At 46.0% G+C, this 20,615-nt stretch overlaps 2 pseudogenes; one reads left to right on the forward strand and one right to left on the reverse strand.

The window, feature by feature from the left end:
• Nucleotides 1-1,103: 1,103 nt before the first annotated feature.
• LOC109447102 (small ribosomal subunit protein eS4, X isoform-like) lies at nucleotides 1,104-2,651 on the reverse strand (annotated as a pseudogene).
• A 537-nt stretch (nucleotides 2,652-3,188) lies between these two features.
• Nucleotides 3,189-6,900, forward strand: LOC148754850 (cytochrome c oxidase subunit 6C pseudogene; annotated as a pseudogene).
• The last annotated feature ends 13,715 nt before the right edge of the window (nucleotides 6,901-20,615 follow it).

Here is a 20,615-nt window from a genome sequence, read left to right on the forward strand (position 1 = left end):
CTAAATAAATGACCTAAGGGGAGGGAGAGTGCTTTTTAAATAGGTGGTGACATTTGAGCAGAGACCTGAATGGAGGGAGAGACGCAGTTGTGGGAGTGTCCGGGAGATGATTCTAGACGGGCTAGCAAATGTAAACCCTGAGGGGAGTCGGCTTGTTTGTTGGAGGGACAGAAAAATGGCAGTGTGGTTAGAGTAAGTGAAGGGGAGAGAGGGATAGAAAGAAAGCTGGGCAGATGGGCCGGGGCAGATTACGCAAGGCTTTAGGGCTTCTGATTGAAGGGGAAACCACTGGAGAATACTGAACAGGTGAGTGTCGTGATCAGACAGTAAAAACTGCACGGCAGGGACGGGTGGAAGTGAAACTAGCTGGGAGAGGTGATGGTTTGGATGGGAGTGGTCGTGCTTTGGGGGTAAAAGCTGATCAGGGTTGGGATGTATTTCGGAAGCAGAATACACGGAATTTGCTGGTGGAATCAATGAACGTATGAGAGAGTGAGGATGATGGAAGGTTTGGGGCCTGAGTGACTGATGCTGTCATTGCTGACATTGGGACGACCGAGGGGAGAGCAAGTGCTGGGGGGTGGCGAGCACGGAGTTGGAATGAGGGTATGTCAGTTTTGAGACATCGCTAAGGTCCTTGTGGCCAGCCTCTAAGATGGCTCCCAGTGGTCCCCACCCTGGTGTTGACACTCTATGCCTCCACCACGGCCATCGCCCTAGGGCTGGTCTCTGGCAGGAAGTGTTGGTGTGTCACTGCCCGGATTAGGTTCTCAAAGACATTGCAACTTCTGTGTTGGCTGCTCTCTCTCTCCATCTGTCTGTCTGTCTCATCACTCGGGGAAGTCAGCTGCCATGTCACAGACATCCCTAGGGAGAGGTTCATGTGGTCAGGAATTCAGGGCTCCTGAGCTTGGAAGTGGATGCCCCGCCCTCCTGACCCCCCTGATCCTCCAGGCTCCAGAGACCGCAGCCTTCTGAGGGCCCTTGAGCCAGAATTACTCAGTGAAGCTGCTCCTGGATTGCCGACCCTCAAAACTGTGAGATAATGTTTTATGTTCTTTTAATGCTGTGTTATCTTCAACTGGGGACGAAGACTCTTCCAGTCACATCACCTGGAGACCACTGCACCCACTGCTCTGTGTGGCTGCGTCTCTTGTCTCGTCAGCAGTGGTGAGGCGGACACCCTTTCCACAGGGAAGAGATATCCATGGTTTGTCGCCTTTGCCAATAACAGAAATGTTCGAGAGCCGGTGGCAAAGCTGTTTCCATTGGCATCTTTCATGTGAACTACATCGAAAGAACCAGTGTGTCTCTGTTGGTGATCACACCAGTTCTCAGGGTGGCACCTCGGGTCCCCAGGCACAGGTTACCGGTGTCCGACTTGATGAAATCAGTAATTCTGCCGGTCTCTAAACCCATCTGAATGGTGCCGTTCACCTTGATGAGGGGACCAGGGTAGCGGATGTGCGAGCATCATGGGTCACGAGACGGGGATTCCTTTTGTGCCCACGAAGGTTGTCTCACCTTGCACGACTCGTACTTGGCCTCTACAGGTGTAATGCGATGAACAGCAAAGTGACCCTTGGTGTCACAGATCAGATGGAAGTTCTCTCCGGTCCTGTCGATCTGATGACATCTGTCACAGTAGCAGGGTGGGTGACACCAGTTCAGACCTTGCTGTCAATCTCAACAAAGGCTGCATCCGCCCTTCGCTACTTCATTCCCCGTAAGGGCATATTCCGCCTGCTCCTTAGGGAAATGAGGGGAGGGAGACGTTCCCTCAGCTTGCGGTGGATGGACGAGGAGCACACAGCCCCGTCAGTTTATCCACATCCAGTGCTCTGCTGCCGCTACGTGCTTCACATGCTTCTCGGGGCCACGCGCCATGGCTGCGCTGGGCATGGAAACAGCTAATGTTCGTTATTTTAAGCTGCTAGATTTGGAGGCAATTAGTTACACAGTAATGGATAACTAGTGCAATGCCCAAGTGATTCTGTAAGCTTGGAGTTGAAGGGAAAGGTTAGGGCTTGTGCTATAAACGGGGAAATTTGGATGTAGATAAGTACTTAAGCCACAGGACAGCTTGAGGTCCCTCAGGGGCGATTACACTGTGAAGGTCTGGGAACTGATGCCAAGTTCAAGAGGAGGACAACTGCTAGCGGAGCCGCTGACGGAGAAGCAAAGCCAGAAATGTGGTGGTTTAGGAGCCAAGAAAAAAAATAGTTGAAGAAGGTGGGAGTTGATGAGCTGTGTCAGATGCTATGAGATGTCAAGTAAGGTGAGGAGTAAGAATTCACTGTCGCTTGCATGCGGAGTCACAGATGCATTCAGAAGTCATCAAATCTGTGCTGGAAAAGAACAGAAGTGACTGCCTGGAGGGACCATGAGTGACCCCGGCACCGGGGGCTGCACTTAGCACTTCTGCTCCCAGCCAAATGGGGTGTCGTTGCTGGCACTGTTCCTTGTCAGGAACTGGAGGGCAGGGGCAGTAGGGTAGGACATGGAAGAAGGTAAGAGCGTGAAGCCCCTGTCCAGGCAGTTTCAAGCCAACTGTACCCCTAGTCCCTGCCCACTGTTGCTGCCAGCTCCTTTCTCCTGGGCACACAGGGTAATGGACAGGGCTGGGCACTCAACAGATGCTGAATGAATGAATGAATGAATAAATGGATGGATGGATGGATGGATGCCTCTTATGGCAAAAGAGGCCTCACTGTTGTGTTTGAACCTCCTGGACACTTATTTTTGACCATTGAGCACCACGAAACCAGAACATTTCAGAATATTAGCAGCCGAAAGCCAGAGGACAGCTGGTAGCCTTTCTGCAGCTCTGACAAGTGGGGCTTGGCATCAGCCTGTGAAAGTGGGCTTGGCCAATTCTTGAAATACAAAATAGAGCTAGTTCATAGTAGCATGACTTTTTTGCTAGCTTTTCCCCCGACAGTTTGTGATGCCTGACACCTGTCATGGATAAATCCGCCCCCCCCCCCCCGCCCCCATCCCCACACACACCGCCATGAACAGTGTCACCTACTGCAGGGAGCATTCCTGGGTGAGCTTATCCGCCAAGGAGGGCAGCTGAACAAACGACCCCTACATGGCCCCTGCCCAGAGAAGACGGCAACATGGTCCAGTTTCTGATGGGTCTCTGGGAACGTGCTTCTCTCGTACTCTCCACGATGCCAGTCTCGGCACCCTGGGGCCTCGCCAGCTGTTGGCAGCTTGGTGCCAGCTCAGAGGCACAGTTCCCTGCTGCTTCCAGCTGAAGGAGCCCCTCTAAGGAAGTTCCATTTCTTCCCTGTCAGGTTGAAAACAAAAGCTGTGTTTTGTTTTCATGCAAAACGATGACCGAATATTTGTTTTCTATTTTAAATTGGCAATGTTTGTCTTCACCTCTGCCCCAGGATATGGTGGGCAATGGCTTGTGAGGGAGACGTGTAGGCTGGGCTGACTCATGCTGGAGGAGCTGAGAGTTGGGTCCAAAGCTGGGGAGTTGACTGCCTGCAGTACTTAGGCCTGTGAGAAAAAATATTTCCCAGGAGAGAATAAAAGAATTAGCTACAGTATTAGTTTCCTAAGTCTGCTGTAACAAAGTATCAGAAACGGGGTGGCTTAACGGCAGCAATGTGTGGCCTCACCATTCTGGATGCTGTGAGTCCACGTCCAGGTGTCACTAGGGCCTGCCCAGTCTGAACCCCATAGTGGAAGATCCTGCCTTGCCTTTTTCTAGCTGGGGCTGGTGGCCGGCCACCCATGGTCCTAGGATTGCAGCTGCAGGACTCCAGCCTCTGCCTCATCACATGGCCGTCTGCCCTGTGGCCTGTGTCTCTTTGCTTCTGATGCCACCAGCCACCTGGTATGACCACATCTGAACTGATTACATCTGCAATGACCTTTTTCCCAAACAAGGGCACATTCTGAGGGACTGGGGGGTTAGGACTTCAAGTATCTTTCCTTTTGGGAAAGGGGTGGGTCGTAATTCCTCCCATAAAAGCGTCATTCACAAGCCACCCCATCTAGTTGGTGGGCCATGGGACCTGATGTGTAGAAGCAGAGGCCTGGCTCCAGAGAGTTTCAAGTCCCAGCCTCGCTTACAGCCCGGAGACACTGGGCCGGTACCTAACCTCCGCCTCTGCCAAGCCGGGCACAACAATAAGCATCCAACGGGTTGTTACAGATGCTGAGCAATACCTGAGAACTGCCTGGCATGGAACCGCGGGCACAGGGGACTTAGCCTTTAATGAGACGAGTTGTTTCCGCTCACTGTACTGAGTGGCACAGTTGGACGAAGGCATGATTAGCTGTTGGAGACAAGCTCCATTGTAACAGGAGCACAGGTGCGGCCACTGCCGTGTCACAGAAAGTGTGACTTCAAAATCTGTTATGTCATCACCAGAACTGCTGTCTTTTGATCCCTTTCGCCCTCCTTGGGCCACAGGCTCCATGGGGAAAGCTATGCATGAAGGCCGAGTAGATTGGGACGCGAAGGACTGGGGCGGAAAGCCGGGCAGAGTCACCCGCTCCAGGCCGATGGCTTGTCGCGGAGACTGATGGCGTCGGTGGGGTGAAGCCAGTTCAAGGGTCTCACCTGCCTGTGGACCTGGTTGAGGGAAAAGCCTTCAGTAGGGAACAGAGGAGCAAGACTACACGCAGACCCATCAGGAACCACAGCGATCCCCGCTGTAGACGGCAGTGGCCGTGACCTGCGGTGGTGGTGATGGGGCGAGAGATTCAGCAAGTGACATGGATGGGACTTGGCGAAGCCTGGGCGGTGGGCAGTGAGGGCGCGTGAGCCGTGGGCCCTCGAGGGGCGGGCTGCTCTGTCGTGAGAGGGAAGCGCCTGCCCCGGGGATCTGTGGCTTGTCATCAGCCCCAGCCCAGCCACCTGCCACCACAGCAGCCCCCCAGCACGAGCGCCGCTCTGTCTGCGCTCCGGCGCGACGCGCGTCCTGCCTGTGACACGACGCGGCGGGATGGGGTTTCAGGAGGAAATGCCCATTACTTAGGGCATCCACCGGTCCTGTTTCCTGTTTGCTAAGGACGCGGAGGGCGTGAGCTCGGCTGCTCTCTACCTCCCTTTCCTCCAGCAGCGTCTACACACACCTGCTTGTGTTAAACACGCGTCAGGAAAGGGACCTCGGCTCCCTCCCGGGGCCAGGAAGCGCTAATAGCGATGGGATGTGGATCAAAACTTCTCTGAAGTTCTTCAGCCGTTTGACACTTTGAGTAAATAATGACTTGCCAGGGCTATTTATTCACATTCCTCTTTCTCAGCCCTATTTTTGGCCCAGAACACGCTTTATTTTGGGCCGTGTTACATAAGGAGGGAACCGCATTCTTAGTAACCCACTGCCGCTCCTGTTATCTTGCCCACATGAAAAAAGGAAATATTTTTAGAGTGTGAATTTCCCAAACCTCCTCAGCTATTCTGGGACTGAAGCCGGTGGCGGAGGGAGGACAGTGGGAGAGGCCGTGCCTCCTGCGTGGCCGAGGCTGCCCCTGCCCCGGCAGCTGGACCGGAGCCCGCCCTCCCTGCCCTGCGCTGGCCAAGGGGCAGGAGGCTCCTCTCTGCGCACAGGGTTTTCATTTTCAGCAGCTGATCCAGGAGCCCAGGAACACTTCATGGCTATTCTTCGTTCCCGTAGTGTCGGGATATTCCAAAGAATGGGGGGACAGGACTGCAAGCGAGGGGCCTCTCTCCCCACCCCTCTCAGGTGACAGGCTGAAGGCCCAGTACCGAGAGCAAAAGTACTTTGGAGACGATGCAACGCCCCTTCGCCGGCCACCCAGAGGCTTGTGTGGCTTCCTTGGAGATGGTGTCAGAAGGCAACGTCCCGGCAATGTGTGGGTGTGGGCTCTGCGCGGTCCCAACAGGACGCGTCTCAGCGGAGCCGCTCGTCTCTAAAAATAAATCTGCCCAAGGGGCCCAGGAGTTTCGGGTCTCGCCTTCTGGCTGGACAGCCAGACGCTTTTCTTTTGTGTGTTTGTGGGATTCCCCAAGAGCGTCCTAGCTGAAAACTTCTGGAAGCTGGTGTACAACCAACCTGTGGGAAAAGCGGACCCACCTCCAGGCACCGGAGGAGTCCAGGGAGGACCCACCCAGTCCAAACGGCAGCAATTCAACCCCCCAAGTCCTGTGCGAGAGTCAGGATATATTTAGGTGACCCTTGCCACTGAAGATTTCAGCTGAAAACTTTGCAAATAGCTAAATTATGTATGGTCTTAGAGCAGATAATTTTCCCACAGATAAATACGCTAATCCAGAGTTTCTCGAACATGAATAATGTATGATGCCTCTTAGAGGAACAGCTTCTTGCAGACCCTGCCATCTGTCTTTGGATCGGTTACAGCACTGGGAGAGTAATCTCAGCTGTAAAGGTGGGCACCCCAGTCTTTAGATGAGCCAGAAGAGCTGAGCGTCATTGCTTACATTATCACTGACATAAAAAACACTTTGAAAAGGATCAGAGGGCGTCCATTTCTCCATCCGGAAGGACGTTGGTATTAAAGGAGAAAATAGCTACCATGTCTTCCAGTGCTTTTGCGAAACCTCAGATGCATGGCCTTCTGGCCAAGCGTCTGCGATTTCATATTGTTGGAGCAGTCCTTGTTTCTCTGGGGGTTGCAGCTTTCTGTAAGTTTGCTGTGGCTGAACCAAGGAAGAAGGCATATGCAGATTTCTACAGAAATTGATTCCATGAAAGACTTTGAGGAGATGAGGAAGGCTGGTATCTTTCAGAATGCAAAGTGATTTCGGAGTGTAAAGAATTTCTTTGAGTTGACTTCCAGGGAAGTTTGTCGCCGACCTGTGTTCCTGAGCTATGAAACATGGATATTTGGGCTAAGGGATAGTTTCTCTTGATAAATAAATAAATGTTGTAGACAGTGAAAAAAAAAAAAAAAGGATCCGAAAACTCGAAGACCCTGAAGACTACATCCGCAGCCCCTGGGGTGAGAGGCAGGCCTGTGGAACCTGCCAGATGTGGAAACACTGCACAGTAGCTTGTCGAATACAACCCTGTGAAAAATGAACAACACACAACTGAAACTACACATCCACTGCAAGGGTTTGCTGCACACAGAAGCACCTGCCTGTGACTAAATGTGCTTGGTTCCAGGGGTGCAGGTGTTCTAGCCCCTTCCCACCTGGGCAAGAACAACTCTAAGTTTGCCTGTGACCATAGGCGGATGTGCTCTCAGGGTTAGTGACGGCAGAGCCGAGCAAACGCAGGCTGCCAGAGCGGCAAAGGGAAGGCCTGGCCAGGTGCATGGGGTGGTCAGCACTTTTGGTCACCTGTGTGTCTGGGATGCAGCATGTGGCAGCCATGATGTGTGGTCACTTGTCATTTGGCTGACACACAGGTTTGAATCCTGTCTGGAGGTAAGGTTAGTGAGTGGCTCTTGCTGACTGCCCCCCCCCAATCCCCCCACTATTGCCTCTCTCTGTTTACATAGGTTCTGTAAAATTGGCCCTGTAAAGAAAGCTAGGGGGAAAGAAGAGATGTAATAAAAGAATGTTTGCATCCCCCCTCACTCATATGTGATGGTGTTAGGTAGAGCCTGTGGGAGGTGATTAGGTCGTGAGGGTCGAGCCCTCATGAATGGATGAGCGGTCTTATAAAAGACACCCCACGGGCATTCCACCTTCCACAATATGAGGGAGGACACAAGTGGAAGTCAGCGGTCTGCAACCCAGAAAGGGACATTCACTAGCATCCAACCGAGCCGGCACCAGGATCTCCAGCCTCCAGAATCATGAGAAGCAGATTTCTGTTGTTGAGAAGCCACCCAATTTATGGTGTTTGTTACAGCAGCCTGAGTGGACTAAGACAGGATGATTTTAAATTAGAGAGTGGTTTTCAAACGTTTGGTTGCTTAGTGATGTAGTTTTATACAATGGGTATAATATAGCATTTAGGGGTAGAACTTTATAAATGACTTTGGACTTGTATTTACAAAATCATAAAAAAGCCACATTTTTCCACCTTATAGGGTAAATTATTGGCGGGAGGATTTAGTTGGGTTCTTTTGATTGTAAGGAATAAAGACTCGCAAGTAAGGATGCTGGGGACGCTGAGCCATCACAGGGCCTGACCTAATAGAATCTGGAGGGTTTTGGACTTGGGTCAGCTCTAGAGAACCTCCGCTGCACAATTCATGACTTCTCACTCTCGCCTATGACCATGAATGGGACTTGGCTGCAAGCGACTGTCTTTCTGTCCCGGCAGCACCTTGCTTCCTCTCCTTGTTCGTAGTTTGATTCCGCTGGACTTGCAGCTTGCTCCGGGGCCAGGGCAGCTTCTCGTCCCTTCTCCATCACCCCCTTTCAGTACCAACCTCTGCTGCTAAGTAGTTCAGTCCTTCACTTTTCCACTTCCATAGAGAAGCACATAATCAGCCCAATTTATCTTTTCATTCAACCTGTTGGGTATAATTTGCAGGCCACAGACCAGCCAACCGATTAGCGTCCCTGGGTTGTCCCTGCAGCTGTGGCTGAGTGATGATGGATGTGACATGCTCATTGCCCTCTTGGGAGGGTCATGAACAGGAAAGAATCCTTTGGAAGAAGGTATGGCAGTAACTCTAGTATGGTCGTTTATGATTTTGGTATTTCTGACGACTTCTATTTCACTTTCTATTTGGAAGTTATTTCACACTTAGAAAGTTGCAAAAATCATACAAAAAGTCCTGTGAATCCTTTATACAGATTCTCCACTGTCCATATTTTACAATTTTAGTTTTCTAGGCCTAGTTTTTAATAAGTCTGTGTTAAATAGAAATTATGAATGCCTCTATCTCCCCTCTACCCACTTAACTTTTCCTTCCCCTCTGTTCTGATGGAGAGATGACAAAAGCTGTGCTAGGGTGGTTCTCAGGAAAACTGTCAGGAGCAGTCATGGAGCTGTGTTAGGAGACATTTTCAAATTTGAACCCTCTCTATCAGACGTAGTAGAGATCTATTGGTATTCTTATTGCACATGACAAAATCAATGCAATTAAAGTAAAATTTAAGGGTAGATAAAGAAAGTGGCTTCCTAGATGCTCCGCAAAACCATATGCATAACAAATGAAATACTAGATAAATAGTAAATGTCTTAAAATGTATGCTATGCATATTTTAATTTAAAAAAGATATCTTACAATAGCCAAAATTTTTAGCAGTACATTTGGCAAAAGATACACAAACTTTTTAAAAGAGAAAATTCATACAACTTTATTGAAAGGAATTAAAAGGCATAAATTGAGATACTGTATAAAAAGAGCTGGTATCACAAAGATGCCCATTCTCCCGTGATGACCTATACAATTCCAAATAAAATCCCAATTTTTTTATTATTATTATTATTATTATTATTATTATTATTATTTTTGGTGTAACTAGAATAGTTAAGTCTGAAGTGTGTTTCCTCTTCTCCCACACAGTCTGAGGGCTGTGGCTGAAAGCCATGTGACGATAAGTCTTACATACACCTTTTTATATATATTGTGCAATAAAGGATGTTATGGTTGTGAACAGTAATTTTTTAGGTTCATTTTTGTTCATTTACATGAGACGTTTAGAAAGGTCATCTATCTTTATCGGAAAACACTTAACAAATCTTTTCCTAAAATAATGAGGTGGTCATTCAGCCACGTGACAGAGGAGAATTAACCTCTTAGCAGTAAGACCCACATATAGGAATGTCTTCCAGAAGGACCCTGAAAATGTAATCCTGCCACCTCTTTCGTGACTGTGGAGTCTCCCTCAGTAAATATCTTGGAATAGATCATGAAGCCGAGACAAGTTGCTACCTGTAACTACATGTGTTTGGGTCCTTAGAACAGGAGGGCTCCAGGCAGCAAAGGGAACGACCTGGGTCAGGAGCCAGCTCTGTCCTGTCGGCCCCGAACTGAACTGACAACCAACGGAAGAGTCTTCCTTTGAGCCTACGGGCCGGCGGTGCAGCCAGGTAGGCAGAAAGGGTTTTCACATGGAGACAAGCATGGATGTAACAAGGAGCGAGGTGCACGTCTGCATGCATTTTTAACAACTTAAAGTGTTCCCTGTTTGGAGCCCCTTTTGGGCTATTCCCTCAGATTCTCTGGGACGACTCTGTCCATTTTCCTCTGTCATCAGAGGCACTGTGCTTGGGTAGGAAAGTTTGCAAAACACTCCATAAGCAAGTCGGGGAGTCAGAGCCCAGCGAAATGTCCCCTGGCTATTAGGGCGGGTGCGCCAAAGGCTTGTGAGTAAATGTGAGGTGGTGGTGAGGGCCCCAGAACCCCTCTGTCCCTTTTTCTACATGACAACCAGAGAGGGTCATATTCCAGTCAGTGTAAGTACAAGTGGAGGAAGGTTGTCTGACCCACTTGCTTTCTGCAAATGAGGGGTAAACCTTATATTGTTCAATTATTCAGAAATTTTTTTTTCTGATGATATTCTATTCTGGTGGCAGATAGCATTGAGAATCCTCAGACGATTAATAATGGAGAACAAGGGGAGTGATCACATGGTGATTTATAACGTCCACTCAGGTAGCCACGTGGAGGTGGGTTACAGGAGGGCAGGTGGAGCAGCTGTCACCGTCCAGGTCCACAACGCTACCTGTCTCCGAAATGAAAGGTAAGCAAGTGCTGCAAAAACGTTATTGTTTTCTTGACCTGTCTATCCTGGAGAATATCAGATTGCTTGCGGTGTAGGTGAAAGCTGTTCCAGGGGTGTCCAAACTTTTTTCAACATTTTTTACCAAGGGCCATATGCGGTAAAATACACAAACAGCTGGGCCACTCACTCGAGGTGAAGTACACATTGCCTCACCTGGTGTATTTAAGTAAACTAAATATATTTTTGGAATTTGCTGCAGGCCAATTAACAATGCATTGCGGACCGCAGTTGGCCCGTGGGCCGCAGTTTTGACACCCCTGTGTTACACGCTGGGCATTGCGGAGCTCAGGGAGGGTGCCCCACTTTCAGGGTATGTCCCTCCTCCAGGGACACCATCCTAGGGAAGCACTTACATGAGGATTGGGGTGGACCGAGAGTTCTTGAGTAGGATTCCGAGCCCTCTCGGCAGAGACCTTCCCTGGCTGCCGTTTACAATGTCACGGGGTCAGTCAGAGATCCTGTCACTGGGCTCTTAGGTCTTAGTGTCTGAGAAACAGGTCGGGCCTGTCGCCAGCCGGGGGCTTCTCCTGGGGAAAGAGTGGGCTTGTCAGGTTAACACAGGAGGGCACGTGCGACAGCAGGAAGGTGGTATGTACGTTTTGTGAGCACAGACCTGGGGGCAGGATGAGAAGGGCACCCAGCAGAGAGAAAGGGACCACATGCTGCAGCCTGTGTCCTCCTCGGCAGCAGCTCCCACCTCCTACCAGGTGGGAGCATTCTGGGCAAGGGACGATGACTTGTTTGTTCAACTCATCCTAAAATTGAGCATTGAAGGTTTTTACTGAATTTGGAGAGAGGATGGATGACCCTGGACATTGCTGTCCTCGAGGCGGAGGGCACCCTGTGCCTCATGATTTCTCCGCCTGGGCTGGCTGCTGACAAAATGCTCAGTTCCAAGCAGGAACTAGCGGCTGGCTCAGTCTCAGAGGTACAGACAGGTCAGGATGCTCAGCACATTTCAGAAGGATGATTACTCTTTGTTACCACCCCCCTAAAAGAATGGAAAATGTCATTGGGTTTCCATGGAGAAAGACCATTCTCTGTTGGAAGAGTATCCAAGAAATGACACCCAAACAAATCTCCTTTTGGCAGGACACCATTCGATCAGCTGAAAGATATTTGTACCTCTGCTTCTAGTTCTTGTGGCTTATCCGGGAGAGGGAGCAAGGGGGCTTGGAATCAAATGCTTCCTCATTTCTCAGAGGTACAATAGGAAGACTCTTTGGGAAAACATCCCGAGTCGTTCAGCTGATATTTACCACTCATCTTAAGTTTACGAGAAATAATAGGCTCCTTTCTAATTAAAACATTTGTAAGAATGACAAGGGAAGACAGAGATCATGTCAACTAACTGTGATGATTCATTTGGTTGCTGTTAGTTCAGATGGATGGCAGCGTTCGTGTAGCAGATGTCTGAGTTGAAATTTTATAAATTGCATTTGCTGGGCCCTGGAATTGGTATTTTGTTCTTCCGTTACCCTAATAGAGAGCTTCCCTGTAAGCTCCATGCGCTCCTGAGCCTCTGTAGCAATATACCTGATGCAATGTATCTGTTAGGTGCAGGGGCCTGACCCAAGGCTGCTCAGAATCAGTGATGGTTTGCGGAGGTAGGAAGAAGGATGCTGGGTGAAAAAGTTACCGATAAAACAACGGGCTCGGCTCCAGAATGATGTCCCCTGCAAGCTGGGAAGCTGGCATTTCCCAGGGATTAGCCTGCCCTGCTCTTTAAATACTGGGCCACATGACGAGAACACAGTGAAATTCAGAGTCACGATGCTCCTTTGGTGTCCTTGTGTACCAAGTACTTCTGAACAGGAGAAGCAGGAAATGGCTCAGTTCTTCCAGGGACAAAACAAGAGATGGTGTCTGCCTCTTATGTGCTGCAGAATTCCTAAGATCCAGGGCTGATTTCAGCAATGGGTGAAGCATTCATTTGCTACTTAGGAACCCCACCCGCCTCTCTAAATGAGTCATCCAATTTCCCAACGGGTCAGGCCCACTCCTTATACACCCCCTCTCGCCAGCCAGCCCCGAGGACATCTACCCAGTCCTTCACAGCCTTTGTGCTAGCTACCCTAAGGAGTTAGAACTTCAGGCCAGGTGTGACCGTCACGATACATTATGCAGCACATACGTAAGCTCTGTGAACCAGCTGGATCACACAGCCTTGAAGGGCAGGCGCCATCACTTCCTTCTTTAATCATTAAACCCTTGAACTATATGTGACTGTTAAGTGGACAAGTAGAAGAGTTGATAACAAAAGTACATTGATTTCTTTTACCTAAGCTATTTTCCATTTTTATTATAAAATATTTCAGATTTCAAAATGTGTATATGTTAGAAGGTTCAAAGAATGCAAATGATTACCTGTGACCTGAAACCTGGTTTAGAGAGAGGACATTTCTAAACTTTGAAAGTCCCCTGAGGCCCCTCCTTGATCATATGGCGCTGCCTCCACCACCCAAAAATGTAACCACTCTGAGTTTTCTGCCTGCTTTTCTTTATACTTTTACCACATAGGAATACGTTCCTAAATAATACAAGTTTTGGATGTCTTTGACCTTCATATAAATGAAATCATAGTATATGCAGTCTTCCTGACTTGCTTGGATTGTACTTTGTGATATCATTCATGCTGCTGTTCAAAATCTAAGTTTATTATTTTCATGGCTGTGTAGTTTTTCGTATCGGGGACTATATCTAGGTCATCCATTCTTCTGCTAAGAACATTTGGGCTGTCCACATGTTACACTATTGCAAACAGCGCTCTGAACATCTCAGGGGTGACTCCTCGTCCACACACAGTTTCTCCAGCGTACGCACTTGGTGAGGGATCTGCGCCTTCAACTTTATGGGATAATGGTAAATTGTTTTCCAAAGTGGTTGACCACATTTACTCCCACTAGTCCTGGTTGGGAGTTCCTTCTACTCCACATCCATGCCAGCTCTTGGTATTGACCAAGATACGGCTGGGGAACCACGAGACCTCGCTGGGACCTGCAGGAGCTTTCCAGGATGAGAGGTGCCAGTGAGTCCCCCTCCACCTGGACAGGACAGGCAGGCGCTGTACCCAGTGCACTGGCCAACCAGCAGGCACCGTAGTGGGCACCGGACCTCCTCTTTCAGAGCCTGCCCTGGCCCAGGACCCTGGGGTTGGCAGGTGCTTCTGTGTTTGCATGTGCCCTGGGCTGTCCCTGGAACCCACGTCATCCTCAGACAGAGCGATCAACAGGGTGCCACTGTCTGCCTCTATCCACCCGGCTGCCCTGCCCAAAGCCTGCTCCAGCCTGCCCGGCTGACGCCCAAATGCCACACACACCTGCCCTGGCTCAAACTAGACTACTACCGTGTTTTCCCGAAAATAAGACCTAGCCGGTCCATCAGGTCTAATGCGTCTTTTGGAGCAAAAATTAATATAAGACCTGGTATTATATTATATTATATTACATTATATTATATTATATTATATTATATATATGTGTGTGTATATATATACATATACATATGTATATATGTATATGTATATATATATTACATTATATATGATATATTATATTTATTATATTATATTTATTATATTTTATTATAGTAAAATAAGACCAGGTCTTATATTAATTTTTGCTCAAAAAGACGCATTAGAGCTGATGGTCTGGCTAGGTCTTATTTTCGGAGAAACAAGGTAACTTCACCTGGCACACACAGTCTATGCAGAGATCGCTTGTACACAAGGCCACTTTTTCAAGATTGGGAGAGAGGGCTGTTTAACGGACATTCAGGTCCAGGAAACAGAGAGAGTTTCAGACAATATGAATCCAAAGAGAACCAAAGCAAACATATTGTAATTAAAATGGCAAAAGTCTAATTCATATAAAGAAACACAGAAAGTCAAACAAAATGAGAAGACAGAGGAATATGTTCTAAATGAAGGAACAAGAACAAACCCCCCCCCCCCAACCCTAATCAAACAGAGATAAGTAATTTACTTGATAAATAATTCAAAGGAACAGTCACAATGATCCTCACCAAACTTGAGAGTGAAATAGAGGAACTCAGGCAAAAGTCTGACAAGGAGTTCAGAAAGTATACTAAAGAACAAATCAGAGCTGAAGAATATAATAACTGAAATGAAAAATACACTAGAAGGAAACAACAGCAGATTAGATAATACAGAAGAATGGATTAGTGACCTGGAATACAGAATAGTGGAAACTACCCCATCAGAACAGCAAAAAGAAAAAACAATTTAAAAAATGGGATAGTCTGTGGGGCCTCTGGGACAACATAAAGTGTACCAGAGTGTACATTTGCATTGCAGGAATCCCAGAAGGAGAAGAGAGAAAGGGGCAGAAAGTTTATTTGAAGAAATATGGTTGAAAACTTTCCTAACCTGCGGAAGGAAACAGACATCCAGGTCCAGGAAGCACAGTTTCAAACAACATGAACCCACAGGGAACCAAAGCAACACATACTGTCATTAAAATGGCAAAAGTTAAAGACAATCTTGAAAGTAGCAAGAGGAAAACGAATCTCATACAAAGGAAACCCGTAAGACTATCAGCTAATTTCTCAGCAGAAATGTTGACAGACCAGAGGGAAGTGGCAGGGTATATTTAAACTGCTTTTTTTTTTTTTTTTTTGTAATGTCTTTGTCTTGTTTTGATATCAGTGTAATGCTGGCTTCATAGAATGAGTTTGGAAGCATTCCTTCTTCAATTTTATGGAATAGTTTGAGGATCGGTACTGATTGTTCTTTAAATGTTTGGTGAAATTTACTTGTGAAGCCATCTGGTCCTTGATTTTTGTTTGTTGGGAGTTTTTTGATTACTGCTTTAATTTCATTGCCAGTAATCAGCCTCTTCAGATTTTTCTGTTTCTTCTTGGTTCAGTCTTGGAAGGTTGTATGTTTCTAGAAAATTATCCTTTTCTTCCAGGTTGTCCAATTTGTTGGCATATAATTTGTTGTAGTATTCTTAAATCATTTTTATTTCTGTGCTGTCAGTTGTAACTTATCTTTCATTTCTTATTTTATTTATTTGGGCTCATTTTTTCAGGATGAGTTTGGCTAATGGCTTGTTAATTTTTTTTATCTTTTCAAAGAATTATCTCTTAGTTTCATTGGACTTTTCTATTTTTTTTAAGTCTCCAGTTCGTTTATTTCTACTTTGATGTTTATTATTTCCTTTCTTCTGCTTACTTTTGATTTTGTTTTTCTTTTTCTAGTTCCTTTACGTGTAAATATTGTTTATTTGGGATTTTTCTTGTTTCTTGAGGTAGGCCTGTACAGCTATGAACTTCCCTCTTAGAACTCCTTTTGCTGCATCCCATAGATTTTGGAAATTTGTGTTTCTATTTTCACTTGTCTCGAAGTCGTTTTTTTATTTCTTCTTTGATTTATTGATTGTGTAGTAGCATGCCATTTAGTCTCCATATGTTTATGTTTTTTTCTAGTTTTATTCTTGTAGTTAGTTTCTACTTTCATACTCTTGTGATCAGGAAAGTTGCTTGATGTGACTTCAGTCTTTTTTAATTTATTGAGGCTTATTTTGTGGCCTAATATGTGATTAATCCTTCAGAATGTTCTATGTGCACTTGGAAAAGTTTGTATTCTGCAGTTTTTGGAAAAAATGTTTTGTAAATATCTTAAGTATATCTGATCTAATATGACATTTCAGGTCATTGTTTCCTTATTAATTTTGTTTAGATAATCTATTCATTAATGTAAATAGGGTATTAAAGTCCCCCACTGTTATTGTAATAATGTTAATTTCGCCCTTTATTTTTGTTAATATTTGCTTTATATATTTAGGTGCTCCTACATTGGTTGCATAATTATATTTGTTGTATCCTTTTCTTGGATTGACGCCTTTAGTATTATGTAATTCCCTTCACTGTCTCCTTTTACAGTCTTTGCTTTAAAGTCTACTTTGTCTGATGTGCGTATTGCTGCCCCATGTTTGTTTAATAACTATGTATATAGTGCCAGGTGGATACTAGACTTTTCATGGTGATCACTTCATAAAGCATATAAACATCTAATCAGTATGTTGAACATCTGAAACTAATATAATATTGTATGTCAAGTAGAATTGAAAACTAAAATTCTAAAAATAGTTTTAAAAAGGAAGAAATTTATCCAATCATCAACCTGACTTCACACCTTAAGGAACTAGGAAAGAAAGAACAAACTAAACCCAAAGCTAGCAGATAAAGGAATCATAATAATTAGTAATTATATTCCCCAAACCTCCTAATAGCAGCTTTCAAAACAAAAATAGAGCAGCAGCATAGCCATGTTTCATGTATGCCTTGTTTTAAATCAAGGGGTGTCCAAACTTTTTTCAACGTTTTTCACCAAGGGCCATATGTGGTAAAATACACAAACAGCCGGGCCACTCACTCGAGGTGAAGTACGTATTGCCTCAGCTGGTTTATTTAAGTAAACTAAATATATTTTTGGAATTTGCTGCGGGCCAATTAAAAATGGATTGCAGGCTGCAGTTGGCCCGCGGGCCGCAGTTGGGACACCCCTGTTTTAAATACTCTTTTAATGAAAGCTGGGGCATGAGCAAAGGCTCAGTACTGAAAAGGAATATTGTGTGGAAAGTGGGTAAAACATTGTGCAGGATTGTACGGGTGTGTGTAGTGTAAAATCCTGAAGTGTAGCAGTTGGTATTACAACCAAGACTGGGCTGTGTGTGTGTGGCCACATAAACTAGGTCTGTAACCTCTATGTGCTGAGAACTCGCTAGGGTCAGGTTCTATGATTGTGTTACTTAAGCTCATTGTATAGGTTAAGTGACACACTGATATGGATATTGGGGGTTTCTATAAGGTAATGATGAACTCTGTAGGGAAGGCAGATGTATAAGAGCAGAGAAACTGTGAAATAGGAATACTTTCAGAAGTGCAGAATAATTAACAATATTTTTAAGGTGTTCCATATGCCAGTTTCTAAAAATAAAAAGCTAGTATTTACTAATGAGAGCTAGTCAATAATTTCAGAAAGCTTGGAGAGAAGCTGTTGTCACAACCCAGAATGCATTTCAATACTGGTGACATTTCTCAGTAGTAAATATAAACACAACGAGGGTGGCAAAACACCTTTACCAATATAAAGCAACTGACAAACTTGAGAGGAGATGGGACTTTTTCTGGGGGTTAGATATTCAAATAGATCTGTGCACTGAACAGGAGCTCACAATTTTCCAGTTTAAAAGAACAAAAGGTGGAATGAGAGACAGGTTAATAATATGCAATAGAAAATGAGATATTATTTCCATGACCTATTTTTGACGTTTAATATCCATGGTTCTGTCTCCCTTAAGTAAACACAATTTTTCCATTTTACTCTGAAGAGCTCAAGAATGTTGACTTCTTAAGATACATAATTTAAAATGATTCATGCTTTTATTTTCAAAGAAACTATATTTTAAATGTTTCACTCAAGGATCTGTAGATTTATTAGTGAGACTGGTGGGCAGAAACTGCTTTCCCCATCAACACTTCAGAAAATGTAAAAAGGTATTGATTTGTCACAGGAAAATCGCGCCGAGAAATGTACCCTAGCCTGTGGTTAATGCCGAGAGTGAGTTTCTTTAGAAATTCCAAATGAGATCTTCTCCAGAGCTCTGGGGCTGCTGAAAGCAACTGTATCCGCCGTCAGGGTCTGGAGATGAGTGTGTCACTCAGTGGTGGGAAACAGGGAGGACAGCTGACACTGTACATGTGCTCAGGAATCTCTGCTGGGGACTCCCTCAGGCCCGCTGCAAGCAGCAGCCTCAGACCCGCTGAACTCCCCAAGTGGGGGTGAGGGCACAGCCTCACGGACCCGCCCGACCACACTGCTCAGCGCAGGCACGTTCTCACACTCCCACTGGTTCATTTCCCAGCCATCAGTTTCCAGTTCTGTTCCCCGGATCCAGAGCTGTTTCCTTCCTAAGCCCACACGGAGTCTTCTAACTTCTCTGTCTCTTCAGAGCCAGGCTGTCCTCCTTTATACCCGCCCCATGGTTTTTCAGTTTATCTCCATCTCCAGTGTGGTAGCAGCTGTTTTCTTCCCTGGAGGGCACGCTTCGCGCACTTTCTGCACCAGGCCCACTGCTTGCCCTGACATTTTCCCAGCTCTCCGCTGGAACTTGCCATTTGCAGTCCACAGAGGGCAGCTTCTCTTTCAGACTGTGAGGACGAAAGAGCAGCCTCCCTCAAATGTCTCTGCCGTATTTTCCTTGTGAGGTCTTTGCTGTTAGATGCATCTCTCCCTTTATTGTCAGTCTCAGGATGCTTCGTCTCACAAGTAAAGTAGATCAAGCCAGGGGAAGTCAGGAGACACAGCTCTGCAACAAGGCGTGAAGGGGTGGGGACGGGTCACTCAGGGTCCTGTGTGCCCAACCCTCATTGTTCTTACAGTGTCTTTTACCCCCAGTTCTACTGAGCATAACTGACGAAATGTAAGGTATTTAAAGAGTGCAATGTGATGACGTGATACACTGTGAAAGAATGACCACCATCTAGTCAACGAACACAGCCATCACCTCACAGATTTACCTGCTTGGGGAGGGGGCGGTGAGAACATGTGCATTCTCCTCTCTCAGCAGGTTGCAATCACACAACACAGTGTTGTCAGCCGTAGCCTCCATGTCACACATTAGCTCCTCAGAGCTTACTCATCGTACAGCTGAACGTCTGTACCCTTCTTATTAAACTCTCCCTGTTCCCCACCTCCCAGTCCCCGGTACCCACATTTCTACTCTGTCTCTATGAGTTCGACGTTTAAAACATTCCATATGTAAGCGACACCATGCAGTATTTATCTTTGTTTTGTCTGGTTTATTTCACTTAGCATAATGCCCTCAGGTTCATGTTGTCACAAATTGCAAGACTGCCTTCTTTTATAAAGCTGAATAATATGCCATTGTATACATCTGCTACGTGTTCTTTATCCATTCATCCCTTGGACGCTTAGGTTGTTTCCATACTTTGGCTATTGTGAATAATGCTGCAGTGAACACAGGAGGACAGAAACCTCTTTGAAATAATGGTTTTGTTTTCCTTTGGGCACTTACTCAGAGGTGTGATTGCTGGATCGTCATTGCTGGATGGTAGTTCTATTTCTAATTTCTTTTCCTTTTTAGAAAATGTACAAAATTTTTACTCATTATTTGATAGCAACTTATAATTATACATTACTTGTTAGTATGATTGTTTCTGATAAATTTGGTTGGTTGGAAGTCTATGTATGTCTAGCCATTCCACAGGGGACCTGAATGTCTCAGTCTATTTCACACAGAATGTCCCACCATGTGTTATCTGTGAAGAATAAATTAGAGACATCATGACATTACTCCCTAAATACCGCAAAGTGCATTTCTAAAAGAATAACACCACTTTCCTTACATAACAGAAAGTAACACTATCACAGCTAAAATAATCATCCTTTAATATCACCTAATGGCCTGTATATGTTTAAATTCCCCAAATATTCCTGAAAATGTCCTTTATAGCTTATTTGTCCAAACGAGGACCAATCACAGACCATGCATTGCATCTGGTTGGTAATGTCCCGTCAGTGTCTTTTAATCCAGCCTCTAGTCTTTTCTCCGCGGAATCTTCTTATTGCAGCCACTGGGCCTGTAGGGGGCCCTCTTACTTGCCTGTGGTGTCATTTCACCTGATGCTCTCTCCCCTGTATTTCCTGGCAGTTATATCTACAGGGTGATTAGACCTCCGGTAAATACCTTTGGCTACTGCATCCCAGGTGATGCTGTGGCACCAGGAGACATAAATATCTGATTGTCCCACCGTCTATGATTAGATTAGGGTGAGGACAGTCTGATCCACCTGATGGACAATTATGTTTTTCTCCTGATGACCAGAGCCACATTGTTGTGGTGTTATTTTGGTTCTAATGTGAATATCCAGGTCCCATCAACCATTCACCTAATGTCTGTTTTTCTTAGAGCGTGTTTTTTCCCCG

This window comes from Rhinolophus sinicus, chromosome 17 (assembly GCF_057876585.1).
Source record: "Rhinolophus sinicus isolate RSI-liver-muscle chromosome 17, RSI-T2T, whole genome shotgun sequence".
NCBI classification, from domain to species: domain Eukaryota; kingdom Metazoa; phylum Chordata; class Mammalia; order Chiroptera; family Rhinolophidae; genus Rhinolophus; species Rhinolophus sinicus.